The sequence below is a fragment of the Antechinus flavipes genome, chromosome 4 (genome assembly GCF_016432865.1).
Source record: "Antechinus flavipes isolate AdamAnt ecotype Samford, QLD, Australia chromosome 4, AdamAnt_v2, whole genome shotgun sequence".
NCBI classification, from domain to species: Eukaryota; Metazoa; Chordata; class Mammalia; order Dasyuromorphia; family Dasyuridae; genus Antechinus; species Antechinus flavipes.
In genome coordinates, this window is record NC_067401.1 from 177,052,646 (window position 1) to 177,071,037 (window position 18,392).

The window sequence follows — 18,392 nt, forward strand, 5'->3', positions numbered from 1 at the left end:
ACATATTGAATAGGTTACAGTATATCCTGGATACAATATACGTGTGTAGAACCGAAGTTTTCTTGTTGCACAGGGAGAATTGAATTCAGAAGGTATAAATAATCCGGGAAGAAAAACAAAAATGCAAGCAGTTTATATTCATCTCCCAGTGTTCTTTCTTTGGGTGTAGCTGCTTCTGCCCATCTTTAATCAAATGAAACTGAATTAGCTCTCTTTATCGAAGAGATCCACTTCCATCAGAATACATCCTCAAACAGTATCATTGTTGAGGTATATAATGATCTCCTGGTTCTACTCATTTCACTTAGCATCAGTTCATGTAAGTCTCGCCAGTCCTCTCTGTATTCATCCTGCTGGTCATTTCTTACAGAACAATAATATTCCATAACGTTCATATACCACAATTTACTCAACCATTCTCCAATTGATGGGCATCCATTCATTTTCCAGCTTCTAGTTAAAAAACCGAAGTACTCATTTTTAACCCCAATTGTTGTAAAACGTCTCTTCCCCACAGATTGATGGGGAGTTTTCAACTATAAAAGGAGTAAAAACTCCTGTTTTGCCTTCAAAAGTCCATCTCATAGGGGCAGCACTAACTTCAGCTGCTATTGATCCTCCTACTCCAGACATATAGGTGTCTGCTTTAATCTTTGGCCAGTGACTGGGCCAATTGGCACCTCTAATAACTGTACGATCTGCACCTGTGTCTACCAATCCTTCCAATGGTAGGCCATTTATATAGATCGTGAGCATAGGTCGGTCAGCTGTTATAGCTGATGTCCAGTATATTCCTGGATTTTGTGGTCTGGAGTCAGAATCTGGGTGACTATCACCAGATTGCTTATTAGGATTCTGTATGAGTAAACCTGATGCTACTACTTCTCCTGGATGATAAGTCACACATTGTCTACCTGTATTAGTGACTGGGATATTATCTACACATTCCCCAGTTTCCCACATCAGTGTGTGGACGGACACTGTTTTGTACGTACAAAAAGGAGGTGAAATGGTCAAGCCTATTGTGCCTGGAGGTAGGGGATCCATAGGCTGGAGAGGAACAGATTTCACCTCTCCAGGGGGTATCTCAGTTGTCCCAGCTACATACAGCTCTATTCTCCCCAATTGTAATTCCTTTCTGCCATCAGGTTGCTACCTGGCTGGTTGACTGTGTAATCCCCTTCTCCCATCATATGGCTTTCTGGCTGATCGGTCATGTCTAGGTACTGGACTCTGGGTGCACCATTGGCTGCCATCATGCCCCAAGTGTTTTTTGCCTTGGGCCATGGGGCTGGGCCCCTCATCCTGTTTCCCTGAATCTGTCTACATTCTGAGGCCCAATGGAAGCCTCTGTTGCATTTTGGACATGGGGTATTGGGTCTTGTTCTCCCACCTTGTTTTCCCATTCTATCTCTATACCAACATTGAGCTTTCAGATGCCCTACTTTTCCACACTGAAAGCATCTACGAGTCTCTCTGGAAGTCCCTTGCCAAGAGGGACTCTGTCTTCCCATGTTTGGATTTTGGGAAGTCTGCACCATAGCCTGGGTATAAAAGGCATCTGTGCCCACTGTGGCACAGCATCTTATGATCTCCTCTAAAGGAGCATCCTTGCGCAGTACTAGTATAATTCTTCTGCAAACCTCATTAGCATTTTCCTTAGCAAGTTGCCTTATCAAAATGTCTGTTATTGGATTTTCTCCATTTGTTCTTGTGATAGCTGTCTGCAAACGTCCCAGAAAGTCAGCAAAAGGTTCATTTGGCCCTTGTGTTATTTTTGTGAAGGCCCCACCCTTGTCGTCTTTATTGTGGAAGGAAGCCCACGCTTTTGTAGCATTAGCAGCAATTTGCTCATATGCTGCTATAGAATAATTAATTTGTACTGTGACATCTGCATAAGGACCTACACCTGTTAGTAGGTCATAGGTGATTGCAGCATGAACTCCACTTTGACTATTTTGTTGGGCTTGTATCCTACAGAGCTCACTATATTCAGAAAGCCACAAGTAGTTTTGTCCAGGTTCTAGGCATATCTTTGCTATAGATTTCCAGTCATTAGGGGTCAAGATTTCAAAAGCCAAATTCTGTAATAACATCTTAACATAAGCTGATGTAGCCCCATAAAGAGTGCAAGCTTTTTTCAGGTCTTTGAGGATTTCTATATCAAAAGGAGAGTATCTTCTACTTTCTTGACCTGAAGAATTAAACTGTTGAATAACTGGAAAAATGTGGTGTTGGAATTCCAATACATTTCTCCCTTCTTCTTTGGCCTTAATTAGTCCCTTTTGCAATCTACTCAAAGGAGCAGCTGGATGCTGGGGGGGGAGGTGCTGGATGCTGGGGGGGGGGGGGAGGTGCTGGTGCTGTCACTGCCCCCCCACTACCCCTCCTCCCTCCGTCCCGGAGGGTGGAGTTGATGGAGGAGAGTCAATTACCTGCTTCTCAGGTGGGGCTGAAGCTGCCTCAGATTCACCCTGTCCTTGAGCCTCACTTAAGTCTTCATGCCCTGTGGGGATATGGCCATTAATCTGTTCTTTGTCTTCCTCCTTTATCTCAGGCTTCCGCCTTTGGCTATTCCTAGAGTTTTTTCCTTTTCTCCTAGAACTTATACCGCATCTTAAGACCAGCTATATCATATTGTATAAATAGAATGTCTCGATGGAAACTGAATGAGGACCGTTTTCATTGTTATATTGCGGAGAGCTGTTGACCAACCAATGCCCAGTTATCTAGAGAGATTTGCTCTTCCTCTAAGAACCAAGGGGAGGTGCGTTTTAATGTATCCAGAAGTCTAGCTGCCAGTCCCCAAGTTACAAGTAGCCCTTGATCTTCTATCAGCTTAAGCAGGCTTTCTATAGCACCACTCCTGGGTGGGGCTGGTGTTGGGGGGGTTGGGGTGGGGGATGGAGAATCTTTACCTAGGATCTGTCCCATTTCAGCCAAAAAAGGTTACTAGTTTAGTCTTTAAGAAAATAAGTTCCCTGTTTGTCTTATACTCACCTAAGTTCCTGGTCACTGGAGACTTCTTCAGTGAAAGTAGGGTCCTTGGTTCCCACGCTTGGGCGCCAATTGCGGCTTCCTGTCGCAGCTGCCCATACTGCTATCGCAATCCTTCTTGCCCATATTGCTATCACAATCTTTTTTCACCTCTTCACTTGAATAAAGACTGAAGATTTTTTCCCTTAACCTGAGTTCCTGACTCCGGCTGATTTTAAATATGCGATCATTACATCTAGCCACTACAAACAGGGCTGCCACAAACATTTTGGCACATACAGGTCCCTTTCCCTTCTTTAGTATCTCTTTTGGGTATAAGCCCAGTAGAAACACTGCTGGATCAAAGGATATGCACAGTTTGATAACCTTTTGAGCATAGTTCCAAATTGCTCTCCAGAATGGCTGCATGTGTTCACAATTCCACCAACAATGTATCAGTGTCCCTGTTTTCCCACATCCCCTCCAACATTCCACATTATCTTTCCCTGTCACTCTAGCCAATCTGACAGGTGTGTAGTGGTATCTCAGAGTTGTCTTAATTTGCATTTCTCTGATTAATAATGATTTGGAGCATATTTTCACATGTCTATAAATAGTTTCAATTTCTTCATCTGAGAATTGTCTGTTCATATCCTTTGACCATTTATCAATTGGAGAATGGTTTGATTTCTTATAAATTAGAGTCAATTCTCTATATATTTTGGAAATGAGGCCTTTATCAGAACCTTTGATTGTAAAAATGTTTTCCCAGTTTATTGTTTCCCTTCTAATCTTGTCTGCATTTGTTTTGTTTGTACAAAAACTTTTCAATTTGATATAATCAAAATTTTCTATTTTGTGGTCAATAGTGATCTCTAGTTCTTCTTTGGTCATAAATTCCTCCCTCTTCCACAGGTCTGAGAGGTAAACTATCCTATGCTCTTCCAATTTATTTATAATCTCATTCTTTATGCCTAGGTAATGAACCCATTTTGACCTTATCTTGGTGTACAGTGTTAAGTGTGGGTTCTTTAATTTGATTTGAAGTCTTTTTTAAAGTTCTCCTATGAATTCTTTTTGGGAAGATAACCATTTGATTACTTGTTGGGGTAAGAGAGGCTTTTTTATTTCAGTATTCTGCTCTGAAAATGAACCACACTCTTTCCAATTCCTCTATTTTTCCTCTATATATTGTTGAATATACTCTGGTTTTCTCTGATTTGATCATTTATCAGTTAAAGAATGGCTTTTGTTTTTATAACTTTCAATCAAGTAAGGTCAACAAGCATTTATTAAATAACTACTATGTACCAGATACTGTGCTAAGCAGTACAAAAAAAGGCAAAAACAATCCCTATCCCAAGAAACTTTCAATGTAGTGAGTAGAAAATTGCAAACATTGTACAAACTCATAGAGTCAAAATAGAGTACTTTATTTGAGGAGTATCAGGGAAGCTACTGTCAGTGGATCATAGAGTATGAAGATTAGAAAGCTAGGAAAGGGTCCATGAAAGGCTTTAAAAGCCAAACAGAGGATTTTATATTTGATTTTGGAAATAAAAGTAAGCAAGGGATTATGAAGGGTACAATGGAAGAATCAAGCATAGATAGAATGAAACAGTAGATAAATAGAATTGAGGAGGTAGGATTTAGAAACCAGGTAAGTTGAGTAGAAGATAGTGATATATTCTTTGACCGGGATTTAGTACCACTGGGATACAGAGAGTAAAAGGGAGTAGGAGTAAGCTTACTATTGGGAAATGTGTCCAAAAGGAATATCATTAGAGAAAGTTTGTTTAGGGAGATGGATGATTAGAAGGTTCTAAGTTTTGTAGGTTCTATACACAGCTGTTTTATAGAAAGGGCCAATTCCTGAAATGGTCAGACTGTCACACATGAGGAACATTCAGAATCACAAAAATGTAACAACAAAGAAACAACAACAAAAAAAATTAGAATGTCATAGATTGGATTCTTAGTTTCCCCAAGAAACCCAGGAGTCTGCTTTTTTTTTTTTTTTTTTGGGGGGGGGAGGGGTAGGGATAGTAGAAATAAGTCTAGCCCAGCAAGGAGAGGATCAGAGCCTCCCAGAGTTTCCTCTGAGTTGAAATAGGAAGCCAGAAATTCCAACCCTATGTTCCCACTATTCTCAGAAAGGATTCACAGTGTAAGGAGTAAATTGATTCAAATCTTTCAAGAAGAATTTTTCCTTCCTTTCTACCCTAAGGAAGAGCAAGGAGAAAGATTGTGGATGAGACCGATTTGAGAGAAGATAATGCTAATGTCTTTTTATGAGATTGAAGAGAACTATTGGATAGGAGAGGATAGAGAAGGATAGAAACTGTCTTATAGAGTGGGCATGAGGGCTAGTGAAAATAATACACAATCTAGGAGAGGTTAGAAGATATAGATAGTCAATAAACAAATTATTTTAATAACTGCTCATATTATATGATCATTTCATTTATCATGGAATTGTTAAGTCTTATTTTGTTATTTTATTATCTATTTGTCTTGGATATCAGGACTTTTATAAGAAATATTAAAATATTCAAATGACTTAAAAGGATCTGTGATCTTATTGATTTGGGAGTTCTGCTTGAAGGAGGAGTTTGGGAACTTTTTCTGGAGGAATGAGGTACCAAGTAAGAAGTTGATCCAGAATTGAAACTCATTAGACAAATGTCTTATTAGAAGCTAATGATACAGCTCTATATGAGGGAGATCCAGGCCAGATTCTAGAATGGATCCAACTGGCATCTGGAAGTTATCAGCAAAATTCAGCACCCTCTGAAAATGGTCTCACTGAACCCACTCTGTTGATACAGCTAGCAAAGGATGATACCACTGCATGGCTTGGATTATTCTTAAAGCAGCTTCAGGAAGTTCTGGTGTTTGGTACATTAGAATTGGCAATGGGGTGGGATTCCTACTTGAAACCAGTTATGTAAGGCAACAACTAGGGTTAATTCGACAGTAGAGTTGGTATTGGAATAGATTGTTCTACCTGATGCTAAAAATCAACAGAGAAGTGAAGGAAACAGATGGATATTAAGAAAATGGATTCATTAGAGGAAATCCAGGAATCCAAGAAGAGGAAGCATGATAGAGAGCACTTTAGAATAAATCAGTGAAGGAAGAAAAGGCAATATTGTCAATAGATGTACTGCAGAACATCTGGACAGGAAGAGAAAATGACTCATAAATATCACTATCCTGGCATAGCAGCATGATAAAACAATGATAAAAATCACAACTATTTGGATTTAGCCCCTGTTTTTGATTTAAGATTAAGATAATTTTTTCTATACCATCTTTCCTTTGCATTGTCATTCACTCCCTTATAGAAAATACTTGCCCAGCATTTAATACAAATCAGCTTCTCTTCACTGAAAAACAAAGCCGCTTGCAAGAATATAGATAGTCAATAAACAGCTCATATTCTTTGATCATTTTATTTATCATGGAATTGTTCAGTCTTAGTTTATTATCTTATTACTCTTCTATATGTCTTGCAATCAAGACTTTTATAAAATTTACTAAAGTCCTCAAATATCCTAAAAGTATCTGTGATCTTATTGATTTGGAAGTTCTCTCCCTGCCCATGTTTTATGTAGTTTTTCCCTAATCAAAAGCTTCCTATTTTATCCTAGCTACATTGATTTTATTCTTATATAAACTTTTCAGTACCATGTAATCAAAATCACAGAGAAGAACCAATGTCCAGGTGCTCAATACATTCTGTCAAATGCTTCAGAGAGATCAAACAGGTGAGACTAAGAAAAGCCCATTAAAATTTTCAATTAAAAGATCATTGGTAATTTTAGGATAGCAGTCTCAGTTGATCAATAAAGTCAGAAGCCAAACTTTAAGGGATTGAGAAGTAAATATGAAAAGCAGTAGGTTGAAAGACAGATAAAAAGTTGATGTGTTGAAACTAGGCATTGACCCACACTTAACACTGTACACCAAGATAAGGTCAAAATAGGTTCATGACCTAGACATAAAGAATGAGATTATAAATAAATTGGAAGAACATAGGATAGTTTACCTCTCAGACCTGTAGAAGAGGAAGGAATTTATGACCAAAGAAAAACTAGAGATCATTACTGATTACAAAATAGAAAATTTTGATTATATCAAATTGAAAAGTTTTTGTACAAATTAAACTAATGCAGACAAGATTAGAAGGGAAGCAATAAACTGGGAAAACATTTTTACAGTTAAAGGTTCTAATAAAGGCCATTCTCCAATTGATAAATGGTCAAAGGATATGAACAGACAATTCTCAGATGAAGAAATTGAAACTATTTCTAGCCACATGAAAAGATGCTCCAAGTCATCATTAATCAGAGAAATGCAAATTAAGACAACTCTGAGATACCACTATACACCTGTCAGATTGGCTAGAATGACAGGAAAAGATAATGCAGAATGTTGGAGGGGACACTAATTGGACAGGGTTGGACAGGGACATTAATACACTGTTGGTGGAATTGTGAATACATCCAGCCATTCTGGAGAGCAATTTGGAACTATGCTCAAAAAGTTATCTAACTGTGCATACCCTTTAATCCAGCAGTGCTTCTACTGGTCTAATACCCCAAAGAGACACTAAAGAAGGGAAAGGGATCTGAATGTGCTAAAATGTTTGTAGCAGCCCTTTTTGTAGTGACTAGACACTGGAAAATGAATGGATGACCATCAATTGGAGAATGGTTGAGTAAATTGTGGTATATGAATGTTATGGAATATTATTGTTCTGTAAGGAATGACCAGCAGGATGAATACAGAGAGTCCTGGAGAGACTTACACGGACTGATGCTAAGTGAAATGAGCAGAACCAGGAGATCATTATATATTTCAACAATGATACTGTATGAGGATGTATTCTGATGGAAGTGGATTTTTTCAACAAAGAGATCTATCTCAGTTTCAATTCATCAGTGATGGACAGAAGCAGCAACACCTAAAGAAAGAACACTGGGAAATGAATGTAAACTGTTTGCATTTTGGTTTTTCTTCCTGGGTTATTTTTACCTTCTGCATCCAATTCTCCCTGTGCAACAAGAGAACTGTTCGGTTCTGCACACATATATTGTATGTGTGGTATGAATATACTGTGACATATTTAACATGTATAGGATTGCTTGCCAGGGAGAGGAAGGAAGGGGAAAAATCAGAACAGAAGTGAGTACAAGGGATAATGTTGTAAAAAAAAAAAATACCCAGGCATGGGTTCTGTCCATAAAAAGTTATAATTATGAAAAAAAAATTGATGTGCTTTTCCTCCTAAGTTTTACAGTTACGACTTCAGCAAAGAAGGACCCAAGAACAACTGGCTAATCAAGACACAATGCTGAGTGAGTATTTTCTATCAGTTATAGTATCTTTATTGATAATTTGCTTTCAGTATGCAATTTCTCTTTAATCTTTAAACTTATTTTAAGGAAGTTTTTCCTTATAAGCAGCTTAAACTAGACTTTTTGCAAAAACCACTTTTGGTTCTGCCTTCTGATGCCAAACAGAACAATCCCTATTCTATATTGATAGCCTTTCCAATTATTGAAGTTAGCAAATATACTGCCTCTCTCCCTAAATCTTCTCTTTTCCAATTTAAATATTTTCCATTTCTTCAGTCTTCACATGGTATAAATTTAAAACCTTTGATTATTTTCACTATTCCTTCCAGAAAACTCTTAACTTTACATATATATCCTTCCTAAAATATAGTACAAAGAATTTAAAAGATCACTTCACCTTTTATTTGGTAATGGTATTTTCAACCTCTTTATTAGCAATGCAAAAATTATGGGAGTCTTTACACCTATGTTGAGAAGTAAGAAGATCGGGTTAGTGTTTCACAAGAAATTAATAAACAGTGAAAGGATCAAAAGAAATAAAAGAGGAAGCCAGGGATTTCCAGTTCAGGTGAATGATGCTTCACATGAGATGCAAGTCTTCCCACTTAAACTATTTTAGGTTGTGCTCCTGAATCCCACCGTTGCCTATATAATCCACTTTCCTTAGCTATTAATCCAAAAGAGTAGGATAGAATTTAATTTATAGACTTGTTACAATCTATGATGATGCCCTAGGTTATCTACCAGATGGACATGTGATTTTCATTTTTAAAAATATGACTACATCTTTATTTTAGTCATTAGTTAAATAAGAACTATAAAGCCAGACAGCACCAAATTAAGGTACATTAATGATGAAAGTCAATAGATATAAGAGGTAGACTATAGGATCTTTTGCCCCATGTTAAGTGAACCATAATCCTAAGAGACTTTAGAGTAACAGATCTCAAATTGGTTCTATGTAAAAACTTCCTGAGCCTGAGAAAGAAGACTGAATTTGTATAAAAATTGGCTTTTTTTTTTTTTTTGGAAATGTAATTATCTAAGCAATGGAAGAACATTGGGAAATAGATTTCTTAAAAAAAAAAAAAAGAAAATTTTGTGATACTTGAAGAACAAGGGCACAAGAGTTAACTTTAAAATGTTCGTGAAAGATTTGTCTGAGCATTTTTTAAATTGTTGGAAATGATCTCCCTTTAACTTCAACTAGTATACTTAGTACTACTAATGAAATGTGATTCCTAAATCAATTTTACAATTCAAAATATTAGTATATAATTTAATTGGAAAATTATGTCTAAATTAATATATTTATATTTCTGTGATTTTTCCAAAGAAATTATTTATATCAGGATTTTCATCTTATTTATATCCTAGTGGTATATCTGTAGGGTAAACCCTCTGTTATATTTAACTAAATGTATACTAAGGATTTGCAGGAAGATGCCATTTTTAAAATTCACTAATGAGCATTCTAATTCTAGATTATCATTTTTATTTACTTCTTAAACTTGAATAAGTCAGATTTCTATGCTAAAGTACTTGTAAAACATGAAATTCTAACACTAATTAAAATAGGAACATGGGATTCACAGATAGAAGGAAACATAGAGATCATCTAACTCAAATATCTCCTTTTACAGATGAGAAAACTGAGGCACAGTGAGGTGAAATCATTTTCTAATAACCATAAGAAACAGGGTCAAGATACAGAAATAAGGAGTTTTTATTGTTTTTATTTAAAATCCCATGATTTTTTCCACTGTAACAATACTTTAACCCCAATTCTTTGTTTTCTTCTCTGATCATCCCTTATTGCTTTGTTTGCCTTTGATGGAATTTATTAACTTGCAACCATTTTGTCTATATTTTACTTTCCCATTTGATATGTTCTTTTTTTTTTCTTTAAGTTTTATTTTATTTATTTATTTTTTAAAATAATTTTTTATTGATAGAATGCATGCCAGGGTAATTTTTTACAGCATCATCCCTTGCATTCACTTCTGGTCCGATTTTTCCCCTCCCTCCCTCCACCCCTTCCCCCAGATGGCAAGAGTCCTTTACATGTTGAATGGGTTGCAGTATATCCTAGATACAATATATGTGTGCAGAACCAAACAGTTTTCTTGTTGCACAGGGAGAATTGAATTCAGAAGGTATAAATAACCCGGGAAGAAAAACATAAATGCAAGCAGTTTATATTCATTTCCAGTGTTCTTTCTCTGGGTGTAGCTGCTTCTAGCCATCCTTGATCAATTAAAACTGAATTAAGTCTCTTTATTGAAGAGATCCACTTCCATCAGAATACATCCTCAAACAGTATCGTTGTTGAGGTATATAATGATCTGGTTCTGCTCATTTCACTCAGCATCAGTTCATGTAAGTCTCACCAGTCCTCTCTGTATTCATCCTGCTGGTCGTTCCTTACAGAACAATAATATTCCATAACGTTCATATACCACAATTTACTCAACCATTCTCCAATTGATGGACATCCTTTCATTTTCCAGCTTCTAGCCACTACAAACAGGGCTGTCACAAACATTTTGGCACATACAGGTCCCTTTCCTTTCTTTAGTATCTCTTTGGGGTATAAGCCCAGTAGAAACACTGCTGGATCAAAGGGTATGCAAGATAAAAGAAAGAATTGGAGCTGTACACATAGTAGCCATGTAGACATATTTGTCTAATAAATGAACAATCATTCACAGGGAGCAATAGATATTTTAATTTAATTAGAAAACTTTAGTTGATTTGCTATTCTCCCCCCCCCACCCCCCCAAAATAACTATTCTGAGCCACAACCACAATTCTCTGAGAAGTACCCAATTGCCTAATGTTGTTAGGGAAATTGCCTGCCCAGAGATAATTGGATTCTAGTAGCAGTTAGGAAGAAATTTCTGTTTATCATTCCTTCTCTTCCTTAAAGAAGCAAAGGGATATCAGTGTTTCTTCATTTACAATCTTATAACAGAGTTTACTTAGACTCCTTTATCTGGAAAGAATCAAGATATTTAGTAGTTTGGGAAAGATCTAGCCCAGTCCTTAACATTCCTGCTTTCTTAAAATTCTTTTCTTTTTCTTTCTTTTTTTTTCCCCTGAGGCAATTGGAGTTAAGGGTCACAGAGTTAGGAAGTATTAAGTATTTGAGATCAAATTTGAACTCAGGTCCTCCTGACTTCAGGGCTCGTGCTCTATCCACTGCACCACCTAGCTGCCCCTGTTTCTTAAAATTCAATTTTGTTTTAATTTCAGGTATGAGTTCTCTCCTTCCATCCAACACTCCATTTCTATTGAGAGAGCAAGAAAAACAAAACCTATTACAAGTGTGAATAGTCAAACAAAACAAATTCCAGAACTGACTATGTCCATAAAAATCTCAAAAATACAAACTCTGATCTGTATTTTTCGGTCCATCACCTCTCTATCAGGAGGTGGTTAGTATGTTCCATCATGAGTCCTCTGGAATTGTGCATAGTCACTGTGTTGATCAGAACTCAATTTATTCAAAAGATTTCCTTCTATATTTTCCTTTTCTTATAACCTGAAAGCAGGAGTGTTCCTAGTGTCATTCCCTCTCCAAGTTCTTAGGTGTAGTTACCTTCAAAAATTCCCCTCTGTTCTCTAACCTTGCATCCCTCCCCCCAAAAAATGGAAAAAAAACTAGTTCTCTTCCCACCATTAGATGAATTAGGTAGCAGAGATTTATGGTTGCTAGGTATGGATAAAAAGATAGAGCCTAAGAGTGAAAAGAGAAGGAAAGAATCCAATGGGGAAAGAATAACCTTGTATCTGAAGGGCTAAGTTAATGTAGATAAATTAACCAATGGCAATCATCTGTCTATAAATAGTGATGCCTTTATTTGTTTTGCAGACTAATCCAAGCCACAGAATCCACATATTTACTGCAAAGCCCTGGTAAATTCCTAAATTATGCGATCTCATCTTAAATAGCATGAAGAATGAACTGGGCAATTCCTGCGCACCCCTGCACAATATGCCACTTCAAAATAGTTTTTAAGATTTTGCTTAGACAAAAATACTTTTTCTTTTTTTTCAGTGCATTCACCTGACTTGGCTTCTCCATATAAGCATCCCACCCTGTTGGCTGTTAAGCATAATTCTGCACAGAGGGGTCAATCTGTCTACTTCTTTCCTTCTTGCTATTGTATAAAAAATTTCAGAAGCAGGTTCTAGACCTTTTCTGCCAATCCTATTCAAGATTCTGGCTCTCATTTATCTTTCCTAAATTTTAAAAGATTTTTGCAGAGCATTTTCAAAAAAATTTTGTAGAACACAATGATCAGAATATTTTGAAGTTATATATGCATAGACACAATAAGTATGGGTTGTGAATATATATGGGTGTAGATAGATAGATTTATGTGTACTTATTTGTATGTATGTGTATATATATATATATATATATATACATATATATATATATCATGTCTTTCTCCCAAGAATTTAAAAATACTTCACATATGTCGTGACAAATTCCTCCCAGTGTTGAAACTATGTCTTGGGTATATCAAAATTACTTTTGGCAATTTTATGACTCATTTTCAATACACTGTCTTTCATGTAAGGCCCTGGAGAACTTGTTTGCTACTGTAGTTTTCAAAGAAGCTTTACTTTCTAAAGGATGAGTAGTTTGTAAGAAAAGAGTTTATGATTGGAGTTGTCTTTTTACAAGTGAAGTGAAAGATGGGAAAGTGAGAGTAGAGGAAGCTTGATTGCCTTGCTCTAATTTATCAAAGATAAACGATAAAGCATGGATTGGAGCCTAAATCTCCCTAATTGCATTTCCAGGATTATTTAGTTCAACATAGATAAGATTTTTAAATATTATATCTCAGTATCCATGATGACTTTTCCAACATGCAAAGTCTTCCCAGGTAATGAATGAGTAGGACAGTCTTCACTCCACTGTTAGCCAGTTCAGTAAATCTCTTCAGTCATCCTTACCTCTGGGGAAAATGGAATCATGCTCCATTTAATCACTTCCTCAAAGACATTGGCATTTTATTTTCTTCCTGATTTCCCATGGACCAGTGAATTATCAACATCAACTATTTCTGAAACCAAGATGTGCTTTCCCCCCAAAAGCAAGAGTTTTTCCCACAATGCTGATTCAAATTAGTCAAAAAGAGAAATGCATATAACTTGCAATATTAGAAATGCAGTGATAGAAAGAAAATTCATTTTCTCATTTACCACAAATTCAGTATCAGAATTTCAAGCTACAAAAAATCTTAGAGATCCACTGATAAATTTTTGGAAGCTGAGACCCAAGTCAAGTTCCACAGGTAATAAGCAGCACATTTGGGATTAGAGCCTAATTACTGGATTCTGATTCTAAATGAAGAGTCCTTTTCACTGAACCATATTGTACAACTTACCTATTTTGTAAGTGATGAAAAAAAATATATAGGTTTTTTTTTTGGGAGGTGGGAGGAAAAAGCAACCAGGTTAAGTGACTTGGCCAAGGTCACACAACTATTAAATGTCAAGTGTCTGAGGTCAAATTTGAATCCTCCTGACTCCAGGGCTGGTGCTCTGAGAACTACTACATCACTTAGAAGCCCTAGGTGATGAAATGTACTCAAAGAGGTGCTTGGGCTAAGACACCTAATTTGTTATTTAAAATTACTTTCAGTATTTTTGCTTTGGAATCATCAAAATCCTTTTTCAGCCACAAATTTCAATGACTTTTAAAATGAAAGCATTTGATATTTGAAGTCCAAGGTGCTAAAATGAAAAAATAACAATTTTATTCATTCTGTTAAATGTCATGGTTTGAATAACTCAAATTGTTCACTTTTAGAGATTAAACATAATTTTCTAAAAGCACAGCCTGAAAAAAAGGTCTTTCTCCTTCTCAACAAGTGTTATTAGTGGACTTTGTTCCATAGTGTTACCTAATATACATTGAGATTTTAATATCTATTTCCATGGGTGCTCTAATCTTTGAACAAATCCATTTTCACACAATGCAAATCCAGTCCAATAAGTACTTATTAAGCTCCTATCTACCATGGACCAACAACTGTGTTAAGCACTGGGGATAAACAAAATATTTCTTTCCTTCAGAATCTAATGGGCATGACATCTTGCAAAAAAAAAAAAAAAAAAGGTACTATCAAGCTATATACAAGATAAATAGGAAACAGATAACAGAGAGAAGGAACTAGAATTGTGGGATTCGGAATTTTAGGATTAGAAGGTGAGATTTTAGTTGAGATTTACAGAAATTTAGTGGAGCTATGAAATAGAAACCCCTAAAGCCAAGAAATGGAGTGTCTTCTATTTGAAATGTAAAGAGGCCAGTGTCACTAGATTGAAGAAAACATTAAGGCAGAGATAAGGAATAAGAAGACTAGAAAAATTGGGATAGGGTGGTGTAGTAAATGAAGGATTCTGGCTGTTGCAATAATCCAAGCAAAAAGTAAGAAGGGCCTGTATCAGTATAGTTACAGTATTATAGGGGATGAAAAGATGAAATGTTACAAAGATCAAGAAATGTTGCAAAGGTTAAATTGACAGATATTGGCAACAGATTGGATATGAAGCATGAGAGATAGTGAAGAGTAGAGAATGATATCTAGGTTATGATGCTGGGGAATGAGATGAAGACTTTATAGAAGAAGAGAGGAAGAATTGGGAGGAGAGATGATGAATTCAATTTTAGATACGTAGAGTTTAAGAAGTTTTTGGACATCCAATTTTAATGAACCTCTAGTTCAAGATGTTTGAAAAACAGTTTGAGATTGAAAGTCAGCAGAGAGATTGGGGGGTTTTAGGTAAATTTAACAATCATCAGCATAGAAATGGTTATTAAATCCATGGGAGCCAATGAGTTCACCAAGTGTTGTAATGTGAGGGGGGAGAAGAGAAGCGTACTCAGGACAAAGCCCTGTGGAATGCCCAAAATTAGCGGGAAAGAACTGGATGAGGATGCCACAGGAATGATCCGATTAAGTTGAAGGAGAATTGACAAAGATAATAGCATCTTGAAAACCTAGAAAGATGAGAATATCATGAAAGAGAGGATGATTGATAATATCAGAGGCTTTAGAGACATCAAGAATGTATGCCATAAAGAATTGCTTCAAAATTTGGGAGAAGGAAAGGGACAGAGAAACAGACAGAGACAGAGACAGAGAAAGAAAGAGAGAAGGGTGGATTTTCTTACTCTTTTGTGAACATTCAAATTCAAGTTACAACTCTATAATTTACTATGATCTTGGGTAATCTACTTAATTTCTCTGAACCTTCAATATAGGAATAATAATAGAATAAGGGAAATTAAATGAACAAGCCAACTATTACAGTAATTCCCAAGAAATGTTAAAATAATAATAATAGCTAAAACCTATAAAAACTCATAAAATGTGCCAGATATGTTAGGCACTTTACAAATAACAATTCATTTGATTCTCACTACAATCCTGGGAGGTAGTTTTTATTATTATCCTCATTTTACATTTGGAGGAACTGAGGCAAAAAATAACAGATTTTCTCAGAGTCATACAACTAACGAGTATCTGAGGTTGGGTTTGAATTCAGGTCTTCTTGACTCCAAGTCTAGAGATCTTTCTACTATATCACCTAACTACCTCATACATACTTATTACATATTATACATCATGTATAAGTACATATACAAATAAATAATATTAAATATATATATGACTATTATTTACTATTAGCATGTATGTACGTATATATAGGAAAAGATTTCTATTTGAAGGCTTTAGGGGATGCCTTGGTCAGGAAATATGAAGAGGATATCACATGAAAAACACAGTAAATGATTATTGCTTTGTTACACCTTAAATGGTCTTCCTCATCATATTAGACTAAATGGATCTTTTCTAAAGGAAATCTGTAAGGTTTGTAGCGTGACAAGCTATGAAACTACCTAGTTTCATATTACCTATCACTCAATTGCTTTTTCATAAAGAAGATAAGTTGCTTTTGTATATGCTTTACACTATCTCACTTGATCACTACCACATTAATAAGGTCAATGTTTGATATATTATCCACATCTCGTGGTCAAGAGACTGTGATGCAGAGAAACTGCATTTTGATGATAAAGTGATGAAACTGGGGAAAAAACCTCAGGTCTTCTGACTTCAGATGCAGTGCCTTTTTATAACATGACACTGTGACTCAATACAGTTCACTATGTTAACAATAGTTGAAGAGTCTCTGCATCAATTTTTCTAAAATTCTAATTTTAGACAAATTAAAATCAAATTTAAAAGACTTGATAATTAAACTATTCAACAAGCCCTAAATGTGTAGAATTGTGCTCTAGAGATAATACTTTATATTTAAATAATTCTTAGCAGATACAAACTACTTTTATATATTTCTTCATTTAATACTTAGTATAAATCTTTTAAGTAGAACAGGCATTATTATCCCCCTTTAAAATATTATGCCAAAACTGAGACCCATAGAGATTATGACTTATGCAAACAATCATTTAGGACTTTGCAGAACATAACAGAATTTGCAAAATTTTTCTTATATTTCATGAATGACAGAACTACTTTTTAAAATATATTCATTCCATATTGCAACTCAAAAATGACAAATATGGAGTTAATTGGACCTATTTAATTTTTAATTTTTACAGAGTAAATGAAAAGGCTACTTGACAGCTAAATAAAGAAAATACATGAGCATGGTGATATGACTTGGATGATATTTTAAGAATCTATTAAATTTATTTAAAATAATCTATTAAAAACAAAAAGCAAAAAGTGAATTTATAGATGAGGGCTGATAGTTACAAGAATCAAAGATTAGAAAGTTTATAGGGGATGTTAATTCCAGGGTATTTAAATGAAAATAGAAAAGAAGCTGATATTTGGTACAATGAGGAAAACACAAGATATTAATATAAATTCTATTTTTCATTGTATAAATGAGTTGTAAAATTGTCAAGGGATACCTCTTGGGTTTTTGTATTTTTTGTACAAGGTGTTTACCTCTTATATTTTTTAGTACATCCATCTCTGTTTCTCATTTTTCTCTTGGCTTCTTACCTTCCCTTAGTATCCTTACATTTATGCCCTGACTTCTCCACTAGTTTCTTCTTATTCTCCAGTTCTTCTTCCTTTCTGCCTCTCCCCCTTTTGCCATAAGTCCTGTCTTCCACCTCAATCTCTTTACTCATTTTAGCTATCTTCCTTTTTTCTCTGGTCCCTTTCCCTTCTTTAGCCTTTTTCTGTTTCTTTTGAACTCTGCCCATCACTTAAGGGCTCTGCTACTTCTCTGCTGATGCTGGAGTGGAGAAATACTAGGGGAAGCAAAAACAAAAACATAAAATAAAACCAAATGTTGTGACTTACCATAACTTAGAAAAAATAAATTACATTTCCTCCCCACTCCTACCTCCTGTCCTTAAATCCCTCAAATTAGCTGAAAGCTCAGGAAGACCTTCGGAATCCACATTTTCATATTTTTAAGAATGCATTTTATACAACTCCAAAGCTGAATGAGATTCACACATAGAAAGCTCCAAAAAAAAATAATATTTACTAGAAGGGATTTAGGAGAACTTCTGCAGAAAATCAACATCCACTCATACAAACATGGACAGATAATGGCAACAGAAAACAGTTTACAGTATTATTTTATCCAGACAACTGAGTACAAATGAAAATTCAAAAGGAAAAATCAGTATGTAAAATAACTTTCAATGTTGCTATGGGTCAGTTGCTACAATGTATAGCATAAATTGGGATTCTATATTTAAATTAAACAAGAGAGAAAAAAAGCAATGCTTCTGAATGAAGTTCAAGGAAATATTTTATAATGGGAAAATCTCTGTTTCTAGAGTCAGAAGAACTGAGTGTATGTATATATATATATATATACACACACACACACATATATATAACCAGTTAAATATATATATATATATATACACACACACACACACACACACATATATATAACCAGTTAAATATATATATATATATATATACACACACTCAGTTCTCAGTGTATATGTATACACACGTGTATACATAT

At 35.4% G+C, this 18,392-nt stretch overlaps 1 long non-coding RNA gene across 1 annotated transcript in view; it reads left to right on the top strand.

Annotated features, from left to right (window-relative positions):
* The window catches only part of LOC127560745 (uncharacterized), a 47,544-nt gene extending 35,208 nt beyond the window's left edge, over positions 1 to 12,336 (top strand). Inside the window, exons 2-3 of the long non-coding RNA XR_007953400.1 lie at positions 8,274 to 8,339; positions 12,214 to 12,336. This is a non-coding gene — a long non-coding RNA (uncharacterized LOC127560745). The remainder of the gene's footprint in view (positions 1 to 8,273; positions 8,340 to 12,213) is intronic.
* Positions 12,337 to 18,392: the final 6,056 nt, after the last annotated feature.